Genomic DNA, 15,970 nt, shown 5'->3' with positions numbered 1-15,970 from the left:
TCACAAAGAGTCAGACACGACTGAGCGACTGAACTGAACTGAACAGCTCAGTTATTGCTTCGATGGATGAATGGATGTGTAGGTGTGTGGATGGATAGATGGACAGGTGGACGGGTAGATGGGTGGGTGATGGATGGATGAGGCTTTCTAGGCTCCTGAGTATTCACTTGCCATGTATCTTTTAAAATCTGTCTCTGAGTTTCCATATTTATGTATATTTTCCTGTGTCCCCAGTTTTCCCTATTTTTACAGTTCCACTTCTGATCAATGAGTGAGCAAAGATGTGAAGACTAACCTTTGTTGCTGGCATATTGAGTGCAGCACTTTAACAGTATCATCTTTTAGGATTTGAAACAGCTCAACTGGAATTCCATCACTTCCACTAGCTTTGTTCCTAGTGATGCTTCCTAAGGCCCACTTGACTTTGCACTTGAAGCACAAGCTGGAATTAAGATTGCTGGAAGAAGTATCAAAAACCTCAGATACTCAGATGACACCACCCTTATGGCACAAAGTGAAGAGGAACTGAAGAGCCGCTTTTTTAATATAAATTTATTTATTTTAATTGGATGTTAATTACTTTACAATATTGTATCGGTTTTGTCATACATCAACGTGAATCTGCCACGGGTGTACATGTGTTCCCCATCCTGAACCTCCCTCCCTCCTCCCTCCCTGTACCATCCCTCTGGGTCATCCCCGTGCACCAGCCCCAAGCATCCTGTATCATGCATCGAACCTGGACTAGTGATTCATTTCATATATGATATTATACATGTTTCAATGCCATTCTCCCAAATCATCCCACCCTCTCCCTTTCCCACAGAGTCCAAAAGACTGTTCTATACATCTGTGTCTCTTTTGCTGTCTTGCATACAGGGTTATAATTACCATCTTTCTAAATTCCATATATATGCATTAGTATACTGTATTGGTGTTTTTCTTTCTGGCTTACTTCACTCTGTATAATTGGCTCCAGTTTTATCCACCTCATTAGAACTGATTCAAATGTATTCTTTTTAATGGCTGAGTAATACTCCATTGTGTATATGTACCACAGCTTTCTTATCCATTCATCTGCTGATGGACATCTAGGTTGCTTCCATGTCCTGGCTATTATAAACAGTGCTGCGATGAACATTGGGGTACATGTGTCCCTTTCAATTCTGGTTTCCTCGGTGAGTATGCCCAGCAGTGGGATTGCTGGGTCATAAGGCAGTTCTATTTCCAGTTTTTTAAGGAATCTCCACACTGTTCTCCATAGCGGCTGTACTAGTTTGCATTCCCACCAACAGTGTAAGAGGGTTCCCTTTTCTCCACACCCTCTCCAGCATTTATTGCTTGTAGACTTTTGGATAGCAGCCATTCTGACAGGCATGAAATGGCACCTCATTGCAGTTTTGATTTGCATTTCTCTGATAATGAGTGATGTTGAGCATCTTTTCATGTGTTTGTTAGCCATCTGTATGTCTTCTTTGGAAAAATGTCTATTTAGTTCTTTGGCCCATTTTTTGATTGGGTCATTTATTTTTCTGGAATTGAGCTGCAGGAGTTGCTTGTATATTTATGAGATTAGTTGTTTGTCAGTTGCTTCATTTGCTATTATTTTCTGCCATTCTGAAGGCTGTCTTTTCACCTTGCTTATAGTTTCCTTTGTTGTGCAGAAGCTTTTAAGTTTAATTAGGTCCCATTTGTTTATTTTTGCTTTTATTTCCAGTATTCTGGGAGGTGGGTCATAGAGGATCCTGCTGTGGTTTATGTCGGAGAGTGTTTTGCCTATGTTCTCCTCTAGGAGTTTTATAGTTTCTGGTCTTACGTTTAGATCTTTAATCCATTTTTGAGTTTATTTTTGTGTATGGTGTTAGAAAGTGTTCTAGTTTCATTCTTTTGCAAGTGATTGACCAGTTTTCCCAGCACCACTTGTTAAAGAGATTGTCTTTAATCCATTGTATATTCTTGCCTCCTTTGTCAAAGATAAGGTGTCCATAGGTGCTTGGATTTATCTCTGGGCTTTCTATTTTGTTCCATTGATCTATATTTCTGTCTTTGTGCCAGTACCATACTGTCTTGATGACTGTGGCTTTGTAGTAGAGCCTGAAGTCAGGCAGGTTGATTCCTCCAGTTCCATTCTTCTTTCTCAAGATTGCTTTGGCTATTCGAGGTTTTTTGTATATCCATACAAATTGTGAAATTATTTGTTCTAGTTTTGTGAACAATACCGCTGGTAGCTTGATAGGGATTGCATTGAATCTATAGATTGCTTTGGGGGTAGTATACTCATTTTCACTATATTGATTCTTCTGATCCATGAACATGATATATTTCTCCATCTATTAGTGTCCTCTTTGATTTCTTTCACCAGTGTTTTGTAGTTTTCTCTATATAGGTCTTTAGTTTCTTTAGGTAGATAAATTCCTAAGTATTTTATTCTTTTCATTGCAATGGTGAATGGAATTGTTTCCTTAATTTCTCTATTTTCTCATTATTAGTATATAGGAATGCAAGGGATTTCTGTGTGTTGATTTTATATCCTGCAACTTTACTATATTCCTTGATTAGCTCTAGTAATTTTCTGGTGGAGTCTTTAGGGTTTTCTATGTAGAGGATCATGTCATCTGCAAACAGTGAGAATTTTACTTCTTCTTTTCCAATTTGGATTCCTTTAATTTCTTTTTCTGCTCTGATTGCTGTCGCCAAAACTTCCAAAACTATGCTGAATAGCAGTGGTGAAAGTGGGCACCCTTGTCTTGTTCCTGACTTTAGGGGAAATGCTTTCAATTTTTCACCATTGAGGATAATGTTTGCTGTGGGTTTGTCATATATAGCTTTTATTATGTTGAGGTATGTTCCTTCTAGTCCTGCTTTCTGGAGAGTTTTTATCATAAATGGATGTCGAATTTTGTCAAAGGCTTTCTCTGCATCTATTGAGATAATCATATGACTTTTATTTTTCAATTTGTTAATGTGGTGTATTACATTGATTGATTTGCAGATATTGAAGAATACTTGCATCCCTGGGATAAAGCCCACTTGGTCATGGTGTATGATTTTTTTAATGTGTTGTTGGATTCTGATTGCTAGAATTTTGTTAAGGATTTTTGCATCTATGTTCATCAGTGATATTGGCCTGTAGTTTTCTTTCCTTGTGGCATCTTTGTCAGGTTTTGGTATTAGGGTGATGGTGGCCTCATAGAATGAGTTTGGAAGTTTACCTTCCTCTGCAATTTTCTGGAAGAGTTTGAGTAGGATAGGTGTTAGCTCTTCTCTAAATTTTTGGTAGAATTCAGCTGTGAAGCCGTCTGGACCTGGGCTTTTGTTTACTGGAAGATTCCTGATTACAGTTTCAATTTCTGTGCTTGGGTCTGTTAAGATTTTCTATTTCTTCCTGGTTTAGTTTTGGAAAGTTGTACTTTTCTAAGAATTTGTCCATTTCTTCCACGTTGTCCATTTTATTGGCATATAATTGCTGATAGTAGTCTCTTATGATCCTTTGTATTTCTGTGTTGTCTGTTGTGATCTCTCCATTTTCATTTCTAATTTTATTGATTTGATTTTTCTCCCTTTGTTTCTTGATGAGTCTGGCTAATGCTTTGTCAATTTTATTCATCTTTTCAAAGAACCAGCTTTTGGCTTTGTTGATTTTTGCTATGGTCTCTTTTGTTTCTTTTGCATTTATTTCTGCCCTAATTTTTAAGATTTCTTTCCTTCTACTAACCCTGGGGTTCTTCATTTCTTCCTTTTCTAGTTGCTTTAGGTGTAGAGTTAGGTTATTTATTTGACTTTTTTCTTGTTTCTTGAGGTATGCCTGTATTGCTATGAACTTTCTCCTTAGCACTGCTTTTACGGTGTCCCACAGGTTTTGGGTTGTTGTGTTTTCATTTCCATTCGTTTCTATGCATATTTTGATTTCTTTTTTGATTTCTTCTGTGACTTGTTGATTATTCAGCAGCGTGTTGTTCAGCCTCCATATGTTGGCATTTTTAATAGTTTTTCTCCTGTAATTGAGATCTAATCTTACTGCATTGTGGTCAGAAAAGATGCTTGGAATGATTTCAATTTTTTTGAATTCACCAAGGCTAGATTTATGGCCCAGGATGTGATCTGTCCTGGTGAAGAGCCTCTTGAAAGTGAAAGAGGAGAGTGAAAAAGTTGGCCTGAAACTCAACATTCAAAAAACTAAATTCATGGCATCCAGTCCCATCACTTCATGGCAAATAGATGGGGAAACAATGGAAACAGTGACAGACTTTATTTTCTTGGGCTCCAGAATCACTGCAGTGGTGACTGCAGCCATGAAATTAAAAGAATTTCTCCTTGGAAGAAAAGCTATGACCAACTTAGACAACACATTAAAAAGCAGAAACATTACTTTGCTGAAAAAGTCTGTCTTGTCAAAGCTATGATTTTTCCAGTAGTCATGTATGGATGTTAGAGTTGAACTGTAAAGAAAGCTGAGTGTTGAAGAGTCGATGCTTTTGAACTGTGGTGTTGGAGAAGACTCTTGAGAGTCCCTTGGACTGCAAGGAGATCCAACCAGTCAATCCTAAAGGAAATCAGTCCTGAATGTTCATTGGAAGGACTGATGCTGAAGCTGAAACTCCAATATTTTGGCCACCTGATGCAAAGAACTGATTCCTTGGAAAAGACCCTGATGCTGGAAAAGACTGAAGGCAGGAAGAGAAGGGGACGACAGAGGATGAGATGGTTGGATGACATTATTGACTCAATGGACTTAAGTTTGAGCAAGGTCAAGGAGTTGGTGATGGACAGGGAGGTCTTTCATGCTGCAGTCCATGGGATTACAAAGAGTTGGACATGACTGAGTGACTGAACTGAACTGAACTTTTGTTGCTGAAGTAACCAAAGACTTTAAAGCCATATAGAAAGGAACGTTGACATCCTTATTCAAAGGTGTCCTGGGGAGGCCCATCTTTTTCTCCTCATCACAAGTCTGGTTCCATGGAAACCTGCAGCCTCTGTGTGCAAACACACACACACAGACACACATGACTTGACCCCTGGCTGGAGAAGACTTCATTTTGATGGCTCCGAGGATAGGAGTTTTGATTTCATCCACTGCTGTTGCCACATGCAGACTCCAATAAGTTCATATGACGTAAGTCATTTACTGCTAAATTTTCACTGAGAACACAAAGTCACAAAGAAAACCTCAAGCCCGGGGATATAAACATTAATGAAAGCCATAGGAAGAAAACTGAGTCCCAGCGTTCCTCTCTGATCCTATCTGTCTTGTCCTCAAGTGTGATCCAGCCATAAGTCTTAGGAGACTGAGATATGGTTGTAGCAAGTAGTCTTAAGAACAGCTTTTCTCTGCCTTCCTAGCATGCATAAAGATTAGAGGAGTAGAAGAGGAAGGCTAGTGAGATGACCAGCAATATGTTCTTGGGACCAGTAGCCAAGGAAGAAAATATCCCTCTGAGGATGCAGTATGTAAGACGGACATCCTTTGGGGAAATTCATCTCTAAGAGATGCCCAGGTTTACTGCCGGTTGATAGCCCGTAAGAAGAAATGTGGCAAATTTAAATGCTAATATCATCGTGCCACCAAGGACTCTTTTAAAATCTAAGCACTTATGTTTTAAGGGAAAATCATAAACTTTACAATTGCTTTCTTAGTTTCTACCCACTGCAATTTAGTGAGTTGATTTTATAAAGGTCTGAACACGAATTTTAAGATAGAAATGACCAGGAAAAAAAAAATTGACCTCAGTATTAATTTACATGTCAATCCCTTAAAAAAATTTTTTTTCCCTAATAATATATCTGGAAAGTGGATACATTTCAGAAAAACCAGTTTCAAGTTATCATTCTTCACAGATGTGCAACAATTTATACTATTAGCTCATCAGATTCACAGAAATTGTATCCATTAAGATTCTTTCAAGTAGTAGAGAATTTTGGTGTCATTGTTTAGTAACTAAGTCGTGTCCGACTCTTTTGTGACCCATGGACTGTAGCCTGCCAGGTTCCTCTGTCCTTGGTATTCTGCAGGCAAGAATACTGGAGCAGGTCGCCATTTCCTCCTCTAGGGGATCTTCCTGACCCAGGGATCAAACCCACGTTGCCTGCATCTCCTGCCCTGGCAGGCAGATCTTTACCACTGAGCCACCAGGGAAGCGCAGTAGAGAATAGCTCTAGCAAATATAAGTGAAAAAAATGGCAACTTTTAGAATCTCAGAAAGAGTTCAATAATTTATGTATGTATGATAAGGAGTGCTAGCTTCTATAATAGATAAATCCTGAAATCTCAGTGGTTTAATGCAATAAAAGTTTCTTTTTCATTCTCATTATAGTTCAGTTAGTCTGCAGGGGAGAGTGGCTCTCCTGCACACAATCACCAGGGACCCAGCCTTCTTTCATTGGTTATGTTTTTTCATTTGTATTCAACATGTGTCCACCAAGGTCATTGTAGAAAGGGAAGCAAGAGCTTGGCTTTCCCCAGCACCTCTGTTTAAAGTAGGTCCCCTGCAACCCTTGAAATTCTCCAATCACTTCAAAGCACTTAGCTTATCTGAAATTATCTTGTACAGTACTATCATGAATGCTCTGTGAGGCCAGAGACCTGCTTTATCGAACTACTATATCTCTACTGCTCGTTAGAGTATCTGGCATAGAGAGAACTTGAAAAGAACTGCTGAATGAATGAGCAAGTGAGTGAATGTCCCAACCCTGGTTGTCTGTTCAAAACCAGATTTCTGGATGAGACCTTCTTTTGACCCTGATTGGGTCAGAAATCACCTCTAATGTAGTAGAGGTGGCAAGGGGGTACAAGCTATGGGGATACAGCTATGGCAAGCGGGTATAAGAGAAACGATTAATAGCCCACCACTAAAATCCAGGGCAGTTTCTAGAAGAGGAAAATCACTGTGAGCCTGGAAGTTACCCTCTACCTTGTTACCCAAAGTGTGAAGGCAGCCACATCAGCATCACTTGGGAGCTTATTCAAAATGCAGATCTTGGACCCCACTCCAAACACAACAAGAATCTGCAGAGGTCTTGAGAAATTTGGAAGTCCCCAGGGAATTCCTATTTACAATAAAGAGTGAGAGATGCTGCCCTAAAAGGTTTTTATCACTATGACTCTCTGATGTGGGTAAGAGATTCCTGACGGTAGTCTCTTGCTACCCCTGGAACCCAGGTAAGATTTAGTGACTTACCCAAGGTCACAGAACTAGTAATTGGCAGAGCTGGGGTTAAAAGGCAAGGCTTCAGGCTCCAAATCCCACTCCACTCCATGCTTATTCCACCATGCCGCTCTATCTCCTGGATAAACCTATTTCCTTCCACTAATGAGAAAGATTCAAAAGGGAGAAATAAATGGGAAAAAAAATAGAGTTACATTTAAATGCTGGTTAGTGGTTTCAAGAATTGATTTGTTTTAGAAAAAGAAACAGGCATTTATTGCTTACAGTGCATTCAATACACCGTTTTCCCCATTACATATTAAAGAACTCTCCAAGTAACAAAATGGATGTTTATATTTCATTTATTCAGCAATTAGGCATCTTAACATTCTTTTATAAGCATTTGTAGCACTTATTCAGAATTACCAATATCCTATTTGGGTCAATGGTTTTTCTTTTTCGTTCTTGGATTAAGTTGTTTACATAGCACTGATTAAAACTACATGTTATTTTGAGTATCTTGGCCAAGGGCTCTCTGCTCAGGGCCCAGACATTTGAAGTTTTCTTATTAGAACACAAAAGACCCCCAGAGATAGTGAAGCTTGCCTTTGCCACTTTTGTTCTTTACTGTTTTCAGAAATTGAAGAATGTAGATACCAACCATGTTAATCAGGTTGCAAATGATAGAAATCTATCCTAGCATGGGTAAATCAAAGGTATAAATGATTGGCTGCTGTAGTTGGAAGCTCAAAAGTTGGATCTAGCTTCAGAGTCTTAAACATCATCAGAGTTCCATCTCCCCGTCTCTCAGCTCCCCTTGCTCCCATTTGACCAGTTCTCTTCCTGTGGCTTATTTAACTTACATGAAGAGTACATCATGCTAAATGCCAGGCTGGATGAGTTACAAGTTAGAATCAAGATTGCCAGGAGAAATATCAGCAACCTCATATAAGCAGATGATACCACCCTTATGGCAAATTGAAGAGGAACTAAAGAGCCTCTTGATGAAGGTGAAAGAGGAGAGTGAGAAAGCTGGCTTAAAACTCAACGTTTAAAAATTAAGATTATGGCATCTGGTCCCACCACTTCATGGCAAACAGAAGGGGAAAAGTGGAAGTGGTGACAGATTTTCTTTTCTTGGGCTCCAAAATCACTGTGGACAGTGATGGCAACCATGAAATTAAAAGACACTTGCTCCTTGGAAGGAAAGCTATGACAAACCAAGACAGCATGTTAAAAAGCAGAGACATCACTTTGGTGACAAAAGTCCATATAGTCAAAGCTATGGTTTTTCCAGTAGTCATGTACAGATGTGAGAGTTGGACCATAAAGAAGGCTGAGAACCACAGAATTGGTCCTTTTGAACTGTGATGTTGGAGAAGACTCTTGAGAGCCCCTTGGACTATAGGGGCATCAAACCAGTCAACCCTAAAGGAAATCAGTCCTGAATATTCATTGGAAGGACTGATGCTGAAGCTAAAGCTGAAGCTCCAATATTTTGGTCACCTGATGTGAAGAACTGAGTCATTGAAAAAAACCCTGATGCTGGGAAAGATTGAAGGAAGGAGGAGAAGAGAACAATAGAAGATGAGATGGTTGGATGGTACCACAGACTCAATGGACATGAGTTTGAGCAAGCTCTGGGAGTTGGTGACGGACAGGGAATCCTAGTGTGCTGCAGTCCATGGGGTTGCAAAGAGTCAGATGTGACTTAACGACTGAACAACAATAAGAACTATGAATGAGATGCCCAACCTGTGCAAACCAGCATTGTTGACTTGCTTCTTAGGGCCCCAGAAAAAGGATTATTATGGCAATATCAACTTGGAAAGACAGATGCATACCCCTCCCCTCCAGAAGGACGGGCTCTAGACTCAGGGGCTTCAGTAGTTGCAGTTCATGGGTCCTAGAGCGTGTGGGCTTCAGTAGTTATGGAGCTTGGGCTTAGTTGTTCCTGGCGTGTGGAATCTTCCTGGACCAGGAATGAAACCTGTGTCCCCTACTTTGGGAGGCAGATTCTTATCCATGGCACCACCAGAGAAGTCCTAGACCTGCTTCTTTTGAATTCCCTTTAGGAAATAAAGCACAAATCCCATCAATATTTCCTTATTCCATGTAGGGAGTCCTCTTAGGAGCGGGTGACATACCTCAGAATAGACTTCGCTAGGAATTCCAGTGACTGGATTGTGGGAGAACCACCATGTTCTAGCTTGAGTTTCCGCAGAAGCAGATCTTGAGGCAAGAATTCAAGTGCAAGTAGTTCATTTGGAAAGTGATCCCAGGAACTACCAGTAGGCATTTTGAGGGGGTGGTGGTGATAAAATATGGTAACAGTTGCAACTTCTGTGAACACTGAAAACCACTGATGTGTGTACTTTGAATGGGTGAGTTGTATAATCTGTGAATTATATTTCAATACAACTGTTGTTCAACTACAATAAATGCCATTTCATCATTTCAACATTGAGTGAAAGAGGACCAGATGTCCTTTCACCCTGGGCATGCCCACAAAAATGTGCTATAGGTGGCAACATCAATACAGGGAAAGGTTTAGGAGCCACTGCCTTAGAAAAATAAAAATGATTCTCTTCCCTTCCTCCACCATCTTGATAGAGTTTTTCCCCAGGGCACTCCTCTCCCTGCCTTCTTTCTCAGGGCAAGGAGAAAAAAGTACAAACCTGGAGGGAAAGAGGTTTGAATAATAAGAGGTTTTCAGTTAGCTGCATTGAAAACTGAGAGTTGACTTGTATTAATTTTCATGATCAAATTACTTCATTTTGTCTCTCTTCTAACTGTGAGGGTAATTTTGTGCCAGGATTATTTCAGTTGTTCTAATTATGCTTGCATCAATATTTAGTGGGTATTTACCTAACCCGCAGCACACCCAAATGTTCTCTTCCCTCAGAGACTGCAGCAGCACGATGTAATATGAATAGGTGGTGCACAGGACCGAGATTAAGTTCCTTTTATTTCTCCATCTTTGTTTGTAAGGAACATTCAGGTGGCGTTTCTTGAAAAGCAACATGTATGCTATTCAGATGCATCTATAAAACCAAAGGCAAGTGTTGTGAATGCTGTGAGTTCATTACATGATATTAAATGCAATTCTCACACAGATGTTTCATTAGGGATTCAGTTACACAAGACAAATCAAAATTTACCATTTGTTTAGATTTTTCTTTTTGTAAACAAGCTTCGCACTCTTGTTGTCATGCTTTTGAATTACTCTGTCACAGACAGAATTGCTTACCCTAAAATTTTCATACAGAATCCCTTCTCCTTAACAATCTATTTATGTTCTTCTCTGTCTTCTCACCCCCATCCATCCTTTCCTCTCCATTTTCTTTCTTCAGAAACTTTGTGTTTTCTTCCCACCTCCTAACTGGGTTAAAACCTAAGACTGAATCTTGAGTCTTTTTATTCTTTCATGCCTACATCCTTCACTTCAAAGAACACTTCATTTCTCTTGGTTTTGATTCTGAACCTTGAGCTGTTTCCCAAATATATATGAACAGGCACTGGGATGTATTTATGGGAATGGTCCATTTATCTTAACCTGATATCCAGAAGTGAACCCCTCACCTCCAACAACACCTGACATTGGCCGTACCACTCTCACACTTCGTTTTTTCCCCCTTCATTTTCATTTGAGTTTAATTTTGCCTTGCAAAGTCTCTTGGCCTCATTCTCTCTTTCGATTTCTTCTGTGTTCACTGTTTGCCTGATGGCTTCCTAAGCAGAGGAACACTCCAGCGGGTCAGCAAGCCAACCTTGGTGGTCTGCAAGAGCTGATCACTCCATTCTGAAGCTGCCTGCTTTCTCCCTTCCTTCACTCCCAGGATCCAAAGACACCTGGCCCCTGCATCTCTCCCCTAAGTCCTGTGAAACGAGATGAAGCTGGGAGAGAGCCTTCGATAAGAGAGAAGGACACGAAATGGAGCAATACAGGGGAAGATGTTGGGGACCAAAGGCACAACGTGGACCATAGGGTGTTGAGAATCTGGAAGATTCAGAGAATATACCAGGAGAAAGGCTTCCTGCCTATCCACGAGATCACCCTGTGGAATGGCCTGTCATTCATTCATTCAGGAGCGTCTTACTTAACTGAGTGTTCTCAGAATTGGGTAAATCAAAACAGTGTTCATTTCAACACAAATGCAATCTTGTGAACACAGTCTTATCATGTGTCTTAACTCTCTCTTAAAACAACTCTGTAAGTGAAGATTTACCTCATTTAACTTATGGAAAATATTCAACGTATCACAAGCATTCCACATTATGAAATCAATCAGGCAGATCAAAGTATTTGAATTTTTTCTGAGTTATATGCCCCAAATTACATTTAATGATCATCTGTTAGGGAAAAAATGAGTTTGTATTTCAGTTTGAATAAACATAACAACATTCTCATGACAACTGTTTCATTTTTGGTAGACAGAAAGAGTGGACAGATTGTAGCCCTTGTTATTGCCATGAGTTTATTACTTAGGCTTTCACGAGAAAATTTACAGCATATTGAGGGGGAGGGAGGTGGGAGCAGGGTCCACTGAGCAAGAGACTTTGAAGAAGGAATCATAGCAGGAGAGGGAAATAAGCAAATGGACAAGAGTATTCCTGGCAGAGGGAAGAGCCGAAGTAAGGCTCCAAGGCAAGGTCCAGCCTGTGTGTTTGAGGAGTTGGCAAGGGGGCCCTTGTGACTAGAATGGAATTAATAAGGGAACAGAAGTCAGAGATCAAAAACAACAAGAGGCGGGCCATTTAGCCTGGAGCCACTTAGAGATTCTGGTTTTTACCCAGGTTTTCAGCAGATGAGTGATGTGATAGCACTAAGGTTATGAAAGGGTTTCTGCAGTGCTTGGTTGAGAACAGACTATAGGGAGACAAGGGTGGGACCAGACATCCAGGCAGGAGGTGATGGTCGCTTGGACCAGGTGAGTAGCAGCAGAGTTGTCAGGTAGTGGGTAAATTTTAAAGGCATATCCCACAAGATTGTTGATGGGTGGGTTGTGGGTTGAGTCAGGAAGCATCACTACGAACAAAGCTAATAGAGGTGATGGAATTCCAGTTGAGCTATTTCAAATCCTAAAAGACGATGCTGTGAAAGTGCTGCACTCAATATACCAGCAAATTTGGAAAACTCAGCAGTGACTACAGAATTGGAAAAGGTCAATTTTCATTCCAATCCCAAAGAAGGCAATGCCAAAGAATGTTCAAACTACCACACAATTGCACTCATCTCACATGCTAGCAAAGTAATGCTCAAAATTCTCCAAGACAGGCTTCAACAGTACATGAACTGTGAACTTCCAGATGTTCAAGCTGGATTTAGAAAAGGCAGAGGAACCAGAGATCAAATTGCCAACATTCGCTGGGTCATTGAAAAAGCAATAGAGTGCCAGCAAAACATCTATTTCTGCTTTATTGACTACACCAAAGCCTTTGACTGTGTGGATCACAACAGACTGTAGAGAATTCTTAAAGATTTGGGAATACCAGACTACATTACCTGCCTCTTGAGAAACCTGTATGCAGGCCAAGAAGCAGCAGTTAGAACTGGACATGAAACAACAGACTGGCTCCAAATCAGGAAAGGAATATGTCAAGGCTGAATATTGTCACTCTGCTTATTTAACTTATATGCAGAGTACATCATAAAAAATGCTGGGCTGGATGAAGCACAAGGTGGAATCAAGATTGCTGGGAGAAATGTCCATAATCTCAGATATGCAGATAACACCACCCTTATGGCAGAGAGTGAAGAAGAACTAAAGAGCCTCTTGATGAAAGTGAAAGAGGAGAGTGAAAAAGTGGCTTAAAACTCAACATTCAGAAAACGAAGATCATGGCAGCTGGTCCCATCACTTCATGGGAAATAGATGGGGAAACAGTGGAAACAGTGTCAGACTTTATTTTTGGAGGCTCCAAAATCACTGCAGATGGTGATTGCAGCCATGCAATTAAAAGACACTTGCTCCTTGGAAGAAAAGTTATGACCAACCTAGATAGTATATTGAAAAGCATTACTTTGCTGACAAATGTCCATCTAGTCAAAGCTATGGTTTTTCCGGTAGTCATGTATGGATGTGAGAGTTGAACTATAAGGAAAGTTGAGCACTGAAGAACTGATGCTTTTGAACTGTGGGGTTGGAGAAGACTCTTGAGAGTCCCTTGGACTGCAGGAATCCAGTCAATCCTAAAGGAAATCAGTTCTGAATATTCATTGGAAGGACTGATGCTGAAGCTAAAACTCCAATACTTTGGCCACCTGATGCAAAGAACTGACTCATTGGAAAAGACCCTGATGCTGGGAAAGATCAAAGGCGGGAGGAGCAGGGGACGACAGAGGATGAGATGGTTGGATGGCATCACCTGCTCAATGGACATGAGTTTGAGCAAGCTCCAGGAGTTGGTGATGGACAAGGAAGCCTGGTGTGCTGCAGTCCATGGGGTCGCAAAGAGTCGGACACGACTGAGCAACTGAACTGACTGAGTCAGAGATCAGAGTGAAGGGGAGTTGAGCGCTGTGCCACTGGAAGGGCGGCCTTGCCCTCACTGAGATGGGGAAGGATGTGGTTAAGCAAGTTTGGGACATGTAAATTGGGGCATTAGAGTGAGCTGTGAGCAGAGAATTCTGCAGGATGGAAGGAGGAGACATGCGAGTCTATGGGACAGGAAGGGAAGGAGGAGGAGGAGGGGGGTTACACAGCATGAGAGAACTCAAAGGAGCATCCATGAGGTCGGTGACACTAACTGAGCTGATGGTGGGAGGATGCCTAGGCCCCTGTTAGTAGGTACAGTTCCCTTCACCGTTGCACACACTTAGGTGATTGTGTTAGTTTCTTGGGTCTTCCATAATAAATGACCAGAAACTAGGTGGCTTTGTTGTTGCTGTTGTCATTCAGTCATTGGTGACCCTTTGTGACCCCATGAACTGCGGCACGCCAGGCTTTCCCATCCTTCACTATCTCCCAGAGTTTGCTCAAATTCATGTCCGTTGAGTTGATGATGCCATCCAACCTTCTTTATGGTCCAACTCTCCCATCCACACATGACTCCCTGAAAAACCATAGCTTTGACTGTATGGACCTTTGCTGGCAAAGTAATGTCCCTGCTTTTCAATCTGCTGTCTAGGTTGGTCATAGCTGTTCTTCCAAGGAGCAAGCATCTTTTAATTTCATGGTTGCAATCACCATCTGCAGTGATTCTGGAGCCCCACAAAAATAAAAGTCTGTCACTGTTTCCATTTTTTCCCCATCTATTTGCTATGAAGTGATGGGACCAGATGCCATGATCTTAGTTTTTTGAATGTTGAGTTTTAAGCCAGCTTTTTCACTCTCTGTTGTTTCAGTTGGTGGCTTAAACAACAGACATTCGGTCTGTTACAGTTCAGAAGACTAGAAGCCCCAATTCAAGGTATAGGCAGAGCTGTGAGCCCTCTGAAGGCTCTAGGGGAGGAACTTCCTTGTCTCTCCCAGCTTCTGGTGGCTCCAGGTATTCCTTGGCTGTGGCACCATAACTCCAGGTTCTGCCTCCATCTTCCCAGGGTATTCAACCCATCTCCCTCGGTCTCTGTTCCGTGTCTTACATGGATGCCTGTCATGGGAATTAGGGGCCATCTTAATCCCGAATGATCTTATCTAGAGATCCTTATGTTAATTGCACATGCAAAGACCCTCTCCCCTCCAGTAATGTCACCTTCATGGGTTCGTGGATTTAGGACTTGAACATATGCTAACGATTCACTCCACTACAGTGGTAGAATTTTCCCTCCATCCTGTCCATCTCTCCTACCTGAACTCCAAAGCCACTGAAGGTAGAAGGAAGTTCAATACAGTTGACTTTACTGCTTTCAGTTTTGTTTTGCAAATAGAAAAGAGAGGTTGGATTTCATATTGAATTCAAAATGGTAGAGAGAAGCAATGACTTAGAAGAAGCAGAAGGAACAGTGAGAAGGTAGGTCCTTAGGATCTTGGAGAAATCTTGGTGAGGCTTTGACTTCCCCAGGCTGTGGGACTGGGAATTTGAGCCAGTCTTATCTGGATCCCAAAGTTTAAGAAGTTCCAACTGATATCTGGATGATAAGGGCATAAAATATGATCATATTATATATTTTACTTTGTAATCTGCTCTCTGTGCTCAAAAATGTTGCAAAGCTTTCCTCAAGACATTAAATATTCTCCAACAACACAATTTTAATGGCTGTATAGCAGTCCATCAAATGAAAGTGCCTTAATTTATATAACATATCCTTTATGGAAAGCCATTTAGAATGTTTCTGCATTTAACACATGATAAATAACACTGAAATGAACAACTTTCTCTGTAAATCATTGTGCACCTCTTTGATTATTTTCAAATGGTCTCATTTTAAATAACCATGAACACTTCTGCGATAACAATTTCTGCTCATTGTTTTCTTTATGGACTAAAACTTTTCCTTCAGGCAAAAAAAAGGAAAAGAAGTTCCTGGAACATCTGGCTTATGGTATAATTTACTTTTGGCATTCAGCTATGCTCTCAAATTTTGAAATGTCTTCTTTCTAACAGACTCATCCGAGATTTAATCTCCCTTCTGGAGATACAGATGTCAGCGTGTCTCCTTCTGTGAACCTTCAGTCTGGGAGCCATGACCGTAGGAAAGAGCCCACACCAAGTGGTACATTGGTTGCCTGTGGCTCCTATTTTTCAATTTGTAAATTCCAAGAAGGGACAGGAAGTGAAAAAATTCTATTGCAAGAATTTTTGCTGAAGCAAAAAGATTTTTGTATAATGGCTGCCATAAAAGTCTCTAATATGCCAGGTCATTTATACATAGATTATAACCA

The sequence above is a fragment of the Oryx dammah genome, unplaced genomic scaffold (genome assembly GCF_014754425.2).
Source record: "Oryx dammah isolate SB20612 unplaced genomic scaffold, SCBI_Odam_1.1 HiC_scaffold_13, whole genome shotgun sequence".
Classification (NCBI taxonomy): domain Eukaryota; kingdom Metazoa; phylum Chordata; class Mammalia; order Artiodactyla; family Bovidae; genus Oryx; species Oryx dammah.
The sequence above is the reverse complement of the archived record's forward strand: the minus strand, read 5'-3'. Positions refer to the sequence as shown.